Raw genomic sequence first — 16,429 nt, forward strand, 5'->3', positions numbered from 1 at the left:
GTCTCGACATCATACCTGAAACTTGGCGAGTCGATTGTATGTACTAAATTTTAGTTATAGAGGAAGGACGCAATATATCGTTCAAGTGCAGATTACATCAGTAGAAGCAATTCCCAATATCTCAAGAAAAAAGAAATCTACCTAACATTATTATTTGTTTCAAAACATCGCGTGCATTTTTTTCTCTTTCTTATCCTTTGCGTGAGGGGGATGTTTCAATATTCAATCCATGCCATCGCCTCCAAATAAGTTGCAAGTCTTGTATGCAAAAGATGTGTGCTGAGATCATCTTACACGCAACATTGATGGAACGTGCCAGTCAGTGAGTTACTCTCATTCACTGTTCACACACGGAGTGATTGTGATTCGCGTTTGTCCACCACCAGACCTCCCCCTGTCAGCAAACAAAAAGACTCTATTCTTTCCTTTTGGGGATATTGAAATGGAGCCCCCAATATTTTCTATGAACTCCAAACACATTTCATGCTCTCATTCCTGTCTCGCATTTCAGGCAGATCTCATTTTGTACCCACATACAAAGAAGAATAAAAGCTTTACTTGATGCCACCTGAGAAATCCACACTAATCCACACTGATAAATAATAATAATATACAAATAATTAATGTTTATGAGTGCAATGGACAGAATACTTCATGAGGTGAAAGATGAAATGATCCATTCAACGAAGCGTAGCCGAGTTGAATGGATCATTATTTCATCTTTCACCGAATGAAGTATTCTGTCCATTGCACGAATAAAAAACATTCATTAGTTGGTTTATATGACACCTAAAAATTGATTTTATTTTCATATGAAATTTATGAATTTCGATGCAAAACATGCTCATGCAGTGCGAGTTTGGTCTGTTGATTGTTACGTCATTACCACATGCGCACTGCTGGTGCCTGTAGACACAGTCTCGATGCGCGAGTGCAATGGACAAAATCGTATGGATCCAAAATTGCACGAGGAATGGATCTAAAATTGCACGGTTGATGACGTCATTGTAAAATGGGCTGAATGAACGATATCAAACAACCAATCAAATGACAAGGATCTATCTAGGTGTCATATAATATACAAATAATGAATGTGTATGCGTGCAATGGGAAGAATATTTTCATGAGATGAAAGATGTAAAGTTCCATTCAACGAGGCGTTAGCCGAGTTGAATGGAACTTTTAATCTTTCATCGAATGTAAATATTCTTTCCATTGCACAAATATTTGCATTCATTATTTGTTTTATATAACTCATATAAGTTACAAAGTTTTTTAAAATGTAAAAAAAGGAATAACAAGATAAAGATTAGGTTGGCCTATTTCCAGCAACTAATTTTTCTTTGATAATTGCTAGTCGGTGGATAACACCATGTATCGACAGCTCATCAGCCCTTTGCTTTCATGTTTGTGACGCGCATTGCTTCATGGATCTGAGTCGAGTGCGCACAGTCAGTTTGATCTGCGCTAACTTCATGCGCGCGAACACACACACACACATACACAATAAGTAGACATACAAGGATTATACTGAGCGAGCGCTAGCGCGCGTACCGTGCAATGGAAAAATAAAAAATGCACGGTCACCGTGCAATGGAAAATTACAAAATGCACGCAGTAAAAAATGGACCAAATATTGAACACCTTTCAACCAATCAGATGGCAAGAATCTTCGTTTGAGTTATATAATAAGCATTATATGACACCTAGATAGATCCTTGCGATTTGATTGGTTGTTTGATATCGTTCATTCAGCCCATTTTGCAATGACGTTATCAACCGTGCAATTTTGGATCCATACGATTTTGCTTTGCGATTTTGTCCATTGCACTCGCGCACCGAGACTGCAGCTGCAGCTGCAGCTCATGCACCAGCAGTGCGCATGTTGTAATGACGTAACAATCAACAGACCGAACTCGCACTGCATGAGCATGTTTTGCATCGAAATTCATGAATTTCATATGGAAAAAATATTTGTTTAGGTGTCATATAAACCAAATATGTTTTTTCATTCGTGCAATGGACAGGATACTTCATGCGGTGAAAGATGAAGTAATGATCCATTCAACTCGGCTACGCCTCGTTGAATGGATCATTTCGTCTTTTACCTCATGAAGTATTCTGTCCATTGCACTCATAAACATTAATTATTTGTATATTAATTTGTATAGCGCAGCTTTTATATGGATATATTCAGCTGCGCTTGTTCAGAGCTCTTTTTACTTTATAAAATTATGTCTACACAGCATATTTTCTTAAATAAAGAGATATGTTTTTAATTTTGATTTGAAGAGAGTCAAGGATGGAGAGCTTCTTATATCAATTTGCAGGCTATTCCATACTTTGGGAATTAATTAATTAACAAATAATAATAAATAATTATAATTAATAAATAATCGTAAGGAATCGGGAACATTGGTGGGAATCTTATCAATTTGTCGAAATTTATATAGATTGCGCTGTAATGACTACACAACCAGCTACAAACATAGTTCTTAAATGAATATCTTTTAATCTAGACATTTATGACTGCATGGTTGTGTCCATATCGAACCTTCTACCAATTCTTCAAACGATCTATCTGATCATCGATGATGGCTATACCGCCAATACCATAGCTGATTTTCCTTACTCAAAGAGAAAGAGCGATGTGGGGGGGGGGGGGTAAAAAGCAGGAACATATATGATTGACAGGCGGAAAAGAAGTGGATGTATAGTGCGCTCCTGGGTATATACTCAGATTTTTGAGTGAGTGTGTGCGTGGGTATTTGAGTGAGTGTATGAGGAAACTGTTGGCTTACTGCACTCCTGCATATTCAGAATTTGCGACTGAGTGAATTAAATGTGTGTGTGTGTGGATGATTTAGGGTGTGAGAGAGTGTGTGTGCATGAGAGATATAAACACAAATGAAGTGAGAGAGGAAGAGAGAGAGGAAGAGAGAGAGAGAGAAGGGGGGAGGTGAGATAGAATGGGGAGAGGAAGGGCGGGGCGGGGGCGCCCGCGAAGGGGGCTCTTTACGCGTGTATAAGTGTAAGTGGTTTGGGTATAATGTGTTATATTGTGGGTGCATGGGGAAGGGGGGGGGGTGGCTTGTGTGTACGCAATATAAAGAATTAGTATAAAGCATTTCATGAACGTTCTATACCATATAAACAGGAAACGTTTGAAAATGCAGAAGAACTGTATTTCATTAAAAGTACATTTGAAGAAAATTTAATGTGGTCAATATTGCAGTTTAAAACGCTAAAGGGAAAAAGCATGCAAAAATTGGATGGATGAATTAAAATCTATACCCAAGGAACTGAGTGGATAATTGGAATTTAGTGGATGTAAAAATGAAATAAAATTAATCATGGTAATGGAACTTTAGAGCTTTTTCGGGAGTTTTTCTTAATTGGAGTATAAGCTCGTGAATATTCTTAAGAAGTCTTTGACATTTATATGGTATGGAGATTTCCGATGGCGATGGGTGTTTCGGATTTTCAAATGAATGTGTTCCAGTGGGTATCTTGTTAGCAGGCTCATATGTTGAATTTATTTGACTTTTGATTTTACATTTGATTTAACGGATATTAAGGAACCCCGGGGAAGAACAGGTTGGCTATTAATAGCCAATCTGAAACGGGTCTATCCCTGCGATATATAATTTTGTATTACACGAATTGTTAAGTTGAATTATTGTTATATTGTATATTGTTATATTGTATATAATTATTTGATCATGTAATGTTTATTTTGTTTATAATTACGTATTTTTTAAATCGTGAATAAAACCAAACCAAGATTTGACATCGACCGGCAGTTCCTTACAATAAAAAAAAATGCATTTTACTTGGAAATGGATCAAGGGGAGGGGGTACCTCCGGCCCGTCCCTCCCCCCTTCAGGGGCATTTTTTTTTTAGTGGAATATGTCATGCATAGGCCAGTGAGGACTTTTTTTTTTTGCTTGTCAAATTTTTCCTGGAACAATTTTCTTAGAATTGGTAGTGAAACAAAAAGTCCTCAAGTTGGTGTGAAGATCTTTTTTTTTTGGTTGCCAAAATTTTTCTGTAAAATGCTCCCCCTGGAAAATCCTGGATCCGCCCCTTTTATCACAAAAAAATGTTTTTGTTCATTAATTTCATATTGCTACTGAGTTTTTGTGGTCATGAACATATAATGAATTTGGGACCGATAAATTTTTCACCGATATAGGTAGTGAGTTCGATGTCCGTTAAATTGATAAATAGATGGTAACAAAAGTTTGATTTCCTATGTTAAACTTTTGTATGTGTGTTTTTGTATTTACGATGTATTTTCTAAGCAGATGACTATAAACGACGTGAAATATAGCTTGAAAAGAAAAACTATTCCTAATGTATTTAATGGTCATAATGTTGACTGCATACTCAATTTGAACTCCTGAAAACATATTTTTATTCCATTTAGCAAATCAGGTTAAATAATATTCTGCGTCGAAATCATTTTTGGCAGTCATTTATCATAAAAATGTAATGAGATCAGAGTTATTTAAGATCCTTACAAAATAATAGTGGAAGAGATGAAACTTTTTTTTTTACAATTATGACACGAATCGAAGTAAATTGAATGAACTTCTTTCCGCTGCTACAATGGATATCGAACTGAAATTATTATGATTGAAATAGTCTTTATTCAAATGTGCACTGGGTTCATTATGATAGTGCATCGAAGTTTTGATATTTAAAAAAAAAGTTAACTCATACTTTTAACAATTCATGGCATGAATCGGACCATGAACGGTAACCTCTGCTACACTACAGATTCTAAAACAGAAGACATTGGCCCCATTCTCATCCACCCTACCTTTAAGAATCAAGTGACACTTTGTAGGTGATCATTTACCCGGGTCATCTATACTATGTAGGTCTACCTTCTACTCTACTGAATTGATCCAATGCAATCAGACACGCGTCAAATTAATAGCAACCCAGCGGACCAACTTAGACTGCGATCTTAGACTCCTACACGACTCTACCATTTTAGCAGCGAAAGCATCTATAATCATGGTAATAAGAATTGGTGATTTATTTCGTTTATTTCTTCCTTTAATGCACAAGGGTCATGTCAGCATGTCCCATGAAGGGGGGGGGGGGGGCGCCGGTATGGTGTCTTATGTGATCAGGGGATTAAACAACACACATATAAGATGGACAAATGATAGAGGAAATTAAAAAAGGAGAAAGAAAAAAAGAAGACGGTTGAGTATCAGAAATATATAGTACAATTGTTTTTTTTCTTGCAAAAAAGACGTCACATTATATCCCCTCTCCCCTTATTCTATGGAGTCGCCCATGAATGGACGGTGATATTTTTTGAGGAACGAACCAAATCTTTACATGGCATGCATCGTCTTTCAGATAACACATAGTTTTACAGTATATTGATGATTTATAGTTTATCATTTACAGGTGTAAGAATTAAAACACATTCCACTATATTGAATAGGCATCAATCTATTGGACATTTTAACAGAAAATTGCCGGTACGAAGCTACGATGCAACATAACGTAATATAAAACGAACGAATAAACAAACGGACAGACAGAACAACCTAAAGTATTATGTGACACCTTAGATTTTTAATTTGAGTTCAGTAATAACTAAATTTGAAATTTGAGGTTCAGTCTTTTGTGCAGAGATGCAAACTTACAAAAAGATAAAACTATACAAAAGAAACTGATAAAATATTACATACATAATTATGTTAAGTATTGATTTTTCGATTCATTAATTTTTCATTAAAAAAATACTTAACCATTTGTAAAATGCACGGAAACAAGAAAGCAGTAATGCAGAAACATTGGCTACTCTAAAATGAAAAGAAAAAACTGTAAAAGAGACACTTCAAATTGGAATTTCATTAGGAAAAATGAAAACTTAAATTTGATTATTTGCTTTTTCTTTGTAGCAGCGAAGGGAGAATGTAATATGTTCCCAATTATACCTACATGCGGGGCAGTGTATACAAAAAGTGAGGTATTTGCACGAATATAGTGCGGGTACTCTTATGTTGGTAGAGTGCACGAAGCTTAAAGGTTGCATATATTTACTTCCCTATAGAGAAATCACAAGTATGTGCCTCGTATCAGTTTAAATTATGAAGAAGGTAGAACTCGTACAAGAATGATTATAAACGTCCCCCTAAAGGTATTGTCATTATAATGTTACCGGGCGAGCTAATGTCATCCGTGATCACCTTCACCTAACGTCTTTTCATAATTCATTTTTGGAATGGGAATATGATAATGTCAAATTTCGTGATTAATCATCTATCGCATGCTCACACTTGATCTTTTATTTAACTTATAGCTTGAATTATTAAACGAGTGTAAGAATGTGATGTATAACCATGAGGTGCATGGCAGGGTGGTTGGATTGCGATGAAGCAAGTAAGAACTTAATTTATTCAAAGGATCGTCCCAAGATAGAGGGAATAAAACAGGGTATAAGAGCCTATACAGACAACGGTAGCTAACGGCTTGGTCTGCAGCTACTTTTGAAAATAAGTTCATCTTGAATATCATTGAGGAAAATATTTCAAGGTATTTTACATAAATAAAAAAGTTACAAGAAATAAACTAATCTAGAACTGTCGAAATCAGAATCAATAATAGAGAAAATTTTATTGTAATTTTTTTTAATAAACTGTTATATAAATCGTATAGCGTATTGGTTAACCACTGCTTTTAAACCCAGTTGCATATCTGCAACCTCGTAAGAAGGGGCAAACATTTTCTGACGACTAAACTGTAAAAAAAAAGGAGGTCAAAGGTCACCCCTATTTCTGGAAGTACTTTCTCGTCAAAATATATATCTGAGAAAAGCAAACAGATAAAAGATTCTCGTCAAAACTTTGTAAGGGGGCATTCTACCCCCTGTCACCTGATGTTCGCTAAACCACATTCCAAAGAACGGAGACCATGAAAGAAACACAAACAAAAGTGAGCAAACATTCAGGATCAGAAAGGATTCCCTGAAGGGTATTTTGATAATTGAACCTCGGTTTAACTCCAGACTAAACAAGAATTTTAAGGCACATTTTTATAGAATGCTACGATTCGCCTGCCTTACGAATCATTCATGAAACATGATAAAGAACTAAAAGAAGTCGTTGGAACTGATCGCATATTCATAATTATCTTTTCTATTGATATTAGTTAATATTCGGATTAGATATAATTTGATTTTATCATGGTAAAAAAGAACGATTTGGAAACGAAACTGCCACTCCAATTGTGGTCTCTCTCTATGTTAATAAACGTAGGGTTAACTAGAATCTCTCGATATGTGATATATAAGAAAGGTGGGTTTCGCTATAATATAGAGAGGCCCAGGAAAAATTTGAAGAGGAAAAAAAAGGCTTTTCAATATAAAATGAAGCTGATTTGTGTGACATGCTATTTAGCATACATATACCAGATTTCCAAGGGTTGCTGCCTATGGTGAATGATACACAAATCACCCCGCTTCCTAGGGCCATGTGCTACACTCTGTCTTTCAAGATTACATCTAAACCGCATATTGCATGGCTGTGGAATATATATTCCCTGTGTCGCAAGCTTTAACAATATCCCCTAATTCCAAAGATACACCACTCTACTGATAGATTACATTAAACTATCTGCCCTTTCACACGGTAAAAAAATCACAATTGATGATTCCAGTGAAAAATAAGGCTAATGACGAATTTGTAGCACGTGTGAAACCAAACAATTAAGAACATGATTACAATCAAGAACGCTAATCACAATCACGAATTCAAATTCTACTCTGGAGGTGAATTCCACTTAAGTTTCACTCAAATCACAGTTTTCGAGTGAGCGTGTGAAAGGTCCGATAATTCTAAAGACGAATCGCAATCATCATTACATGATGATTCAAGAATCACGTGTGGAAAGGCCCTAAATTAGGCGCTAACCGCCCAAATAACAATGGCAATAGATAGCAATTATATAAAGGTAATTTGCAACCACAAAATTGAAAGCAGGGTAGATTTACGAATACCATTCAATTTTCATGTTATATTCCAATCCACTTCTGTTATTTTGTGGTTGACTGTCAGGTGATTTATTTTTTTTACCGATTTTATTTTCGGCATATTAAATACGGAAGTGCTATATATACCTCGGCAGGTGGTTTATACTCATTGAATACTGCATGCCATGAAGCTTGCCATTGATTTTATTGATAGACTTTAATAACGCGAGAGAGGAAGGTGATATTTTAGGAAGATTGTGACATTGAAAAGGATTCTAGAGCTCAAAATCAATGTCTAAACAACCATCTACACGGTATTGGTAATGTGCATAATAGTAATGATTGTTATGTATGGCATGCCTAGTAGATAACTCATGCTTGATACGTATGCATTAATTTGATTCAAGCATCGCATTGCTTATATAATTTGATCAGCTGTAGCCTCTAAATATTTTGATATCATAAATTAAAAACTGATATGAACCTAGTGTCATTTTGATAATATCCAATAAAACAGAATCTATCGATAAAATTCAGATGCATACCCAGGCTATACGGTATACAATACATATTAAATACCATTACATATCCTGAAAAGAATGTGTATATTATTATGAAATTTGTAAATTTTAACAATGCCTCAGCACTCTAATAGCAGGGCCCGCTGGGAGAACAGTTTTCGGAACTGAAGCGGCTTCCCTGGGTAAATATACCTGTATTATTATTATTATTATTACTCTCCCATAAAGATCTAGAACCCGTTTCCAAATGTCGTTAAAAATGTTTACACTGTAAAAAATGAAGTGCTAATTTAGCACTTACGGTGCTTGTATAGTGACTGCACTACGAGTGCTGATTTTTTAGTTCAAATTTACACTAGAAAATCAGCACTCGTAGTGCAGTCACTATACAAGCACTTTAAGTGCTAAAATAGCACTTCATTTTTTTACAGTGTTTGCACGGAGTTAACGAAGTGTCAACTGCCTTCGATCAATGAATGGTTTTGAAAACGTCATTACGGAAGATGAATTGAGGTCGGTGCGATTAAAAAAAAATGTTCTGCCCATGCTCGATACTGAATTTCCTAAAAATTGACCATGCACAGCTACTGGATAGGATGAGATTATAACAAAGGGACAAAAGGCACGTTAAGTGGTTGAAAATGAATTTAACTGCCTTGTTTGTTTCATTTTCTGTCGTAAAAAGTATAAACAAACAAATGACCAAATATATACAAAGTTGATTTACCATACAAGAGGATACATTCTCGATCGCAAGTAAGGAATGAAGTACAAAAAAAAATCATCGAAAACGGTTTTACTATCCAGGTTTAAAGGCCTATTTTCAGCTGCAATAATACATAAGATAAAGCTGGTCTTCCATGGAGACCAAATGGAAAGATTGATGGAGGAAAATGGAGCAGAAAAGTACAAGGTTTGCTTAAATGCTTTGAGAGGCCGATCTGTATTAGATATGAACTGCCTGTAAACAGCAGGGTATTCCTGCAAACTGATCGGATGAACGCATTGAAAACGTATTGCGATCGAATGAGGATCATGCAGGCTTAGGTCGAATCATTGTGCAATTGAGTCGGGCAATGATATCGTAACACCAGACCGTGAAATATTATACGTTATTTCTGAAAGTTCAGGTGGACCATTACAGTGGCGCAATGAGCCAGACCATGCAGGCATCGCGTACTGGGCAAAATCTCTCTTCAAACAGAAATTGCGAGCAAGCAAAACCATTTGACCTCTTTAATGCAAAATAGTTAATTTTGTGATAGATATAAAAATAGTAGTCTGAAAATCATATTACCTTTTTCTCCTTCCCTGTTCTCCCTATTTTTTTTCTTGGTCGTAAAACTTTTTTTAGTCAATTGCCCCCATGCAGTCCCCAACATAATCTATATGCCAGTGCATTAATTATTTTGGAAAAATTATCTCTTGAATCTATGAATTGCATGGTACTATGCCCTATCTAATCAGGCTTTTAAATGATAGATGAGTAACACAAATGGTGTTTCTATAAAGCTTAAACGTGCAACGTATTTCCCCAAATGAACTTATCTTATAATGTATTAATTACCCTTTTTATATCCATGTTGAATATTATCAATTTCCTATGTATGTTCAAGTAATTATATTTTCGTTATATTCCAAACACACAGATGAACGAAACAATGGCCAATTTTACCAATTATGCCTTTATCCTATTTTGTAACAATGCCCCATTTATTTTGAAACTTTAATAATAATTTGCTGAAAGATGGTTTTGTACCCCCCTTCCATATATCTTTATTCCCATTATGTTGAACCTTTTCGATTTTTTGTTCAGCAGGACCGTTTTTTCCTCTCTATGTTCTACTTGTAAACGCTTCCTTACACACACACTCAACTTATCATTTCTCTTATTTTGGAATCATTATTGTTCATTGAAATTATTATGGTTAATCGAAATTAGTATTGCAAATTAGAATCATTATTTTTGTAAATTTGAATTATCACTGTATATTTGAATTATTATGGTTAAATTGAATTAAGATTATTATTGTGATTGAGATTTTATTCATGTTTATGTGCAATTTATATGTTTTTATTGTAAATTCAATGTCAATTCAGCCTTCGTAGCTGCTAAATTGAATAAAATATATCTTGAATCTTGAAAGATTTTGTGAAATTCAGTATATGTCAAAACATGCCACACCTTTTTATTTTACGACCGATTTATTTTAAACGAAATATTAATGTTATTCCTGTTTGTTGTGTTGTCTATTTAAATTAACTTTTTACATAGGGAGTTGGTCTTTAATTCCTAATTCTGAGAATAGGTAGAGGTTGGGACACCAAAAAAGTATTTGTAATGAACTCAGACCTGCTTTATATTATTTCAGAAATCAAAATCTCGGGTGAATTAGAATGATGGCCGTATATCCTTATGTGTATTATGAATACACGATAGGATTATTGTACACCTGACTTTTGTAAAGATGATGGCATTCGCAATGTTATCATGGCCCTCGAATGACCTTGTCAAATGACAACACGCGATGTTTACTATGCATTTTCCACATAAAAATCCTTCCCATTTTGATTCAATCGCAAATGTCATTATAGAGGTTAAATACTTGATTTGATAAATCGATTTCACTCTCGCATGCACGTTTTTTGTCTGCATGCATACGTGCGCTGAAACCAACGGAAAACCATGCAATGGTATAATATCCCTTCCAGCAAATCTCTTTAAACTAGTCTTGACGATCTGTCATTGTGCAAATCTTTTATAATGAATTACGTTATCGTTTACTATTTTATTGAAGAATCTTTGATTTCATGAATTATTTCATTAGACTTCTTCTTCTATCTTTGGTTTTGTTCGCAACCAATCAGAATTCACGATTATCCACAGCTTTTGAAAAAAAACTTTAATAGCTTTTCTCATATTTTAGAGTTATTTGCTTTTCTTTCTTTCTCCTTCATTTTTTTTCTTTTCTTTTGTTTTATTTTATATCATTTTCTTCTTTCGTTTCTTTACTTTTCTTTTCATTTTTTCTTTTCTTTTCTATTCTTTTTTTTTAAATACATGTAAACTTATTTCAATATATTGTTCTGTTAATAATACAATAGTAATAACAATAATATAATAATATACTAACTTGTATAGCGCAGAAACTATGTGCAAGTTATGTAAATGCAATGACTATAGCATATAATAAGCACTAATATGACCATTCGTAGCAGCGAAACCGACTCCTGACCGACCAAATCTAGTGCGTTATTTTCAATGTTATTAAGAATATTCAGGTGTTTCATCCATTGCCTATTAAGCTATTTTAATACTTATTATATATTTTCAGACCGATAAAATAAAATGACCGAGAATAATAGCAGATCTAAAGAGCCAATTTTATTCATTCTGATGCATTTTAATACTCTACAACATCATAATTACTTTTGTATCTATTATTGATGTTGTTTTTTTCAACTCCGCATTTTCGCTGTGAAGTAAAAAAAAACTATATGTTTCCAAACAATGTTATTATTGAAAGTCGTATCAGATTAATGGTTGGAGGTAGAGTATAATCATAGAGCTATTACAGTGTCAAAGAATATCAGTGGCAGATCAAGGGGGGGGGGGCACATCCGGCCCGTGCCCCCCCCCCTTTGAGAAGCACAACAAATATATTTGAGTGGAATACGTCATGCATAGACTAGTGAGGACCCTTTTATTTTTGCTTGTCAAATTGTTCATGGAACAAAATTACATGAATTCGAGAAGACTTATTTTTTGCTTGTTAATTTTTTTCCTAGAACAAATGACCTCGATTTGGTATTGAAGACCTTTTGTTGGGGGTGTTAAGATTTTCCTGTAAAAAATGCCCCCCCCCCTTTTTTTTGGAAAATCCTGGATTCGCCCCTGATTGATATACTATCGATGTCGTCGTTGTATACCCACTCCGTCATCGTTATTATTTTTTCTACTCTTTTCGGATAAAGAATTCAAACTCCTAGGGTACCTATTAGGTACTAGTAACATGGCCCTGGGAAGCGGGGTTGCTGCGTGTATTATTCTCCATAGGCAGCACCCAAGGAATTCTGGAAGAAATGTACAAATTGAGAAATGTAACCAAAATGACCTTCATTTTGTAGTGAACCCCCCCCCCTTTTTTTTTCTTTTCAAATTTCTCTGGACCAATTTGATGTCCATCATTTTGTAGTGAAAACCTTTTTACTCATTTATTTATTTTATTTTAATTTTTCTGCTTTCCATATTTACATCAGCACCCCCAGTCAAAAAATCGTTCCCAGGGCCCTGACTAGCATTCTAGCTGGCCAATGTATAACGCTCAATCTTTCAGCACGTAACCGGCAAAGCACACACGATGTAACCCTTATACGTTCATCTGTACATAGATCCATAGATAGGGGACAAGCAGACGGGCTAACAAATTCGTGCCTACTTGGGAATATTTTCGCGCCAAGTAGTTTAGCGGTGGTGTTGGTAAATCGTTCACGTGTAATTGATTATAGGAACATGTGTGGCATCATAGATCAGTCGAAGGTTGAATCCAATGTGAAAGGATATCATTTTCAATGATATCATTCATTAAATGTATGTCTCTGTATGTATTTCTAATTGTGATCTCCCTTCATAAAACCATCAGTCACTGTTTCTCTCATTGCCAATTTATTCATAATTAGTATCTTTTTACAAAGATACAAAATGTTCATTCTACCAGTTAAAATCATAGGCCCATTCCCTCAGGTCCATTTTAACTTTTACCTTGGTGTGGCTCTTGTGCTAAAATTTCGAAAGGCTTAGGCTTTACATTTAAAATGAAAATTTTATCCACATTGTATTTTCCTAATGTTACATTTTTCACGCTTTAATAGTGGAAAAAAAATATTTGAATTACTTTTAACTGGCTATATTATGAATGATTTGTGAATCAAATGAAGCGATAAATCAAAATTCTACAGTTAAAAGTGTTTATATAAAAATGGTTATCCATAGATAAACCATAACTTTAGACCAGGGTAAAAGGGTTCAGAATACGGACCATATTTTTTATGAACAAATATTTATAATATACCTACCTATATACGTTAACAAATAATCGATATAAGAGACATAATCATTATGGGTCCAGTTTATTTTGTTAATAATGATAATAATAAGGCGTGCTTTCTATCTTAATATATAACAATGGATACAAATACATGGCTGTCAAAAAGCTTATACAGGTCTGTCTTAAGGACTCCTACCGTCAGTATTTAGTTTATTTATTATTTCACTTATTGGATTTTACCAGATTGAAGATGAAACATTGGACAGTGTATGGAGAAAGTCGACGTACATGTTAGTTTATAGCCATGACCAATCTGCCATTATACGGGACATAGTTGGATCTATCTTAAACCCATATTTTTTTAACAAGATTGCAATCTATATACCTTACTTCAATTTTGCCGGGACCTTTCTAAATGTCAAGATTCATTAGAAAACTCTTTTTAAAAAAATGAAATAAAGGTTCAGTCACGCATGTAGATGGAGGTAGAATATGATTTGCTGCTTACTGATTGCATGGACAGCGTGACCAGGTGAAGGGGAAAGGAATAAAATAATGTTCTGCCAGTGGAAATGGTCAGAAATACTAAATAATAATTAGAGTTTTGAAACGACTTTGAGTCATTGATTGATTGATTTTTTTTCTAAGAGCGTTTAAGAGAGCATTATTATTATCATTATTATTAATATTATTATTATCATCATTATTATTATCATCATCATTATCATTGATATTATTATTATTATTAGTATTATCATTATTATTATTATTATTATTATTATTATTATTATTATTATTATTATTATTATTATTATTATTATTATCATTATTAGGTAGAGAAGCTAAACTGTTGAAAGTAAGAATTGTCTTGTATGTCTTCCTACAATATTATTTTGCGGCGTATATATAAACATAATCCGTATAATTGGAAAGCATCATTAAGTGCAGAGTATAAAACAGGCAATATAAAATTATGGTTTTCTTAATTTGTGCAGTTGGGTTATAACGATGAAGTCCACTCTCTTTTCTGTCTTAACATGGATTCTGGTGTGACAGTTTTAAACTTGAATTGATTTATCATTGTCTGGTTAATGGGACGTCTGACAGAGGTACGTGGTATACTGTTATGATAATGACTACATTCATTAGCAGAGTCACGTGAAAATGAGATGGGTAATGGAATTGATGCGGATACAGGCGCACTCCTCCTTGAAACAAGGAGAAGAAGAAGAAGAAGAAGAAGAAGACAGTAGTGGTTAGAACAAATTCTATATAGTTAAGAAGGAATTTTAGTAAAAAGGAAATTTATGCTCTATTTGAAAGTGTGTTCCTCATAGAATCACATGCTCATTTTAAAAACATGTACCGCGATAATCCAACTCATTATCACATCTAATTGTCATCTATATAGAAAAAAGTATTATGTCTTTGACATCTGATATTAACAACAACTTCAAATGTTTAGTTAAAAATTCGCCAAGCACCCTTTATTTGGCTATCATTTGCTAGTTATTAGGATAAGCTTGGTAATATTTCCTATCATGGAATATTTAATAAAATATCACTTAATTTACATTAAAAAAAGTTTTTAAAACCCGCGCTAAACAGTGCTATTAACAATAGTTTTCTCTTGTCTCATTAATTATTTTATGAGGTTCAGTAAAGAGTGTATCCTGTCTGATGAGACGGTCGTAATAATTTTCACATTGGTTATTCGTAAAGACAATTTCAAGAGCCCACGCCATTAAAACAGCATGCCTGTATCAAACCTTCGGGTGCATATTCAATCAACTAAGACCTCTAACAGCTATGTGCAATGGGCCGTTACTGACCAAGTCATTAAAGTACCCGTCCCGACTATAACTTGATAAATAATGAACGATATTTAAGGAACGATATAAGCTTGGCCTCTAGTAAAGATCCCCCATCGCTGCTGGGGGATATTTATTGTATTCAATCAACGAGAGTACAATCACTGACCCAGATTGAATAGGGACTCCTCACTGGGATATTTATAATGCCATCACATCTATTTCATTTGGAGAGTGATATGACACAATTATTATCGGAGACTGGGAGAAAGAGACTGTATACAATGTAAACAAACTCTTAGAACTCTTAGAACTCTTAGAACAAAAGTTCAAAATAATCGATCCGTTTGTGAATGATTATGTCTAATCAAAACATGGTCATGCAACATCAATAAAATTCTGGAACATTTGAATCAATATCTTAGTTTTCGGTCGGAAACACAGTCACCAACAACTTGTTTGTTTTTACTAATCCTTGTTAACAGTGTAGGGTTATGATTTGAAGTGCATTAAGCATTGACGTAGCTTGTTCAATTCAATTCAAAATGGTTTATTGAGATAAAAACTTCCATCGCAGCACAGAGCTTAGTTACGAAAAGCTTTTACAATATAAAAGATTGAAATCATAAGGAATAAGCAAAATGTAGAATATAACAACAAAAACATAATACAATAAAGCAACAAATATGGTACATAACATAAGATAAACAAAAAAATTATCAAAAGATTTTCATTGTTTAGTTAAAGAAGTAAGATATGAATAAAAGATCAATGGGCTATCCAATCAATTCAGTATATCAGGTTGACTAATCAAAAGGTGTTCATGGCATGAGGGGAAAACAGCAAATGGTCTGTCTATGATTCTTAGCTGGCAACTAGATGTAACAAATGCTATTTTTAGGCAAACGAGGAAATATTATATTGAGTTCTGATAGATGGTTCAATAACATGAAAACCCACATGATCAGACTGCCTAGGAACCGTTGTCATTTAACATTGCTATTGTCTTGTAGGGTTATGTGGTATATAGGTGACTTTGGATTTGTGGA

This window comes from Lytechinus pictus, chromosome 2 (assembly GCF_037042905.1).
Source record: "Lytechinus pictus isolate F3 Inbred chromosome 2, Lp3.0, whole genome shotgun sequence".
Classification (NCBI taxonomy): Eukaryota; Metazoa; Echinodermata; class Echinoidea; order Temnopleuroida; family Toxopneustidae; genus Lytechinus; species Lytechinus pictus.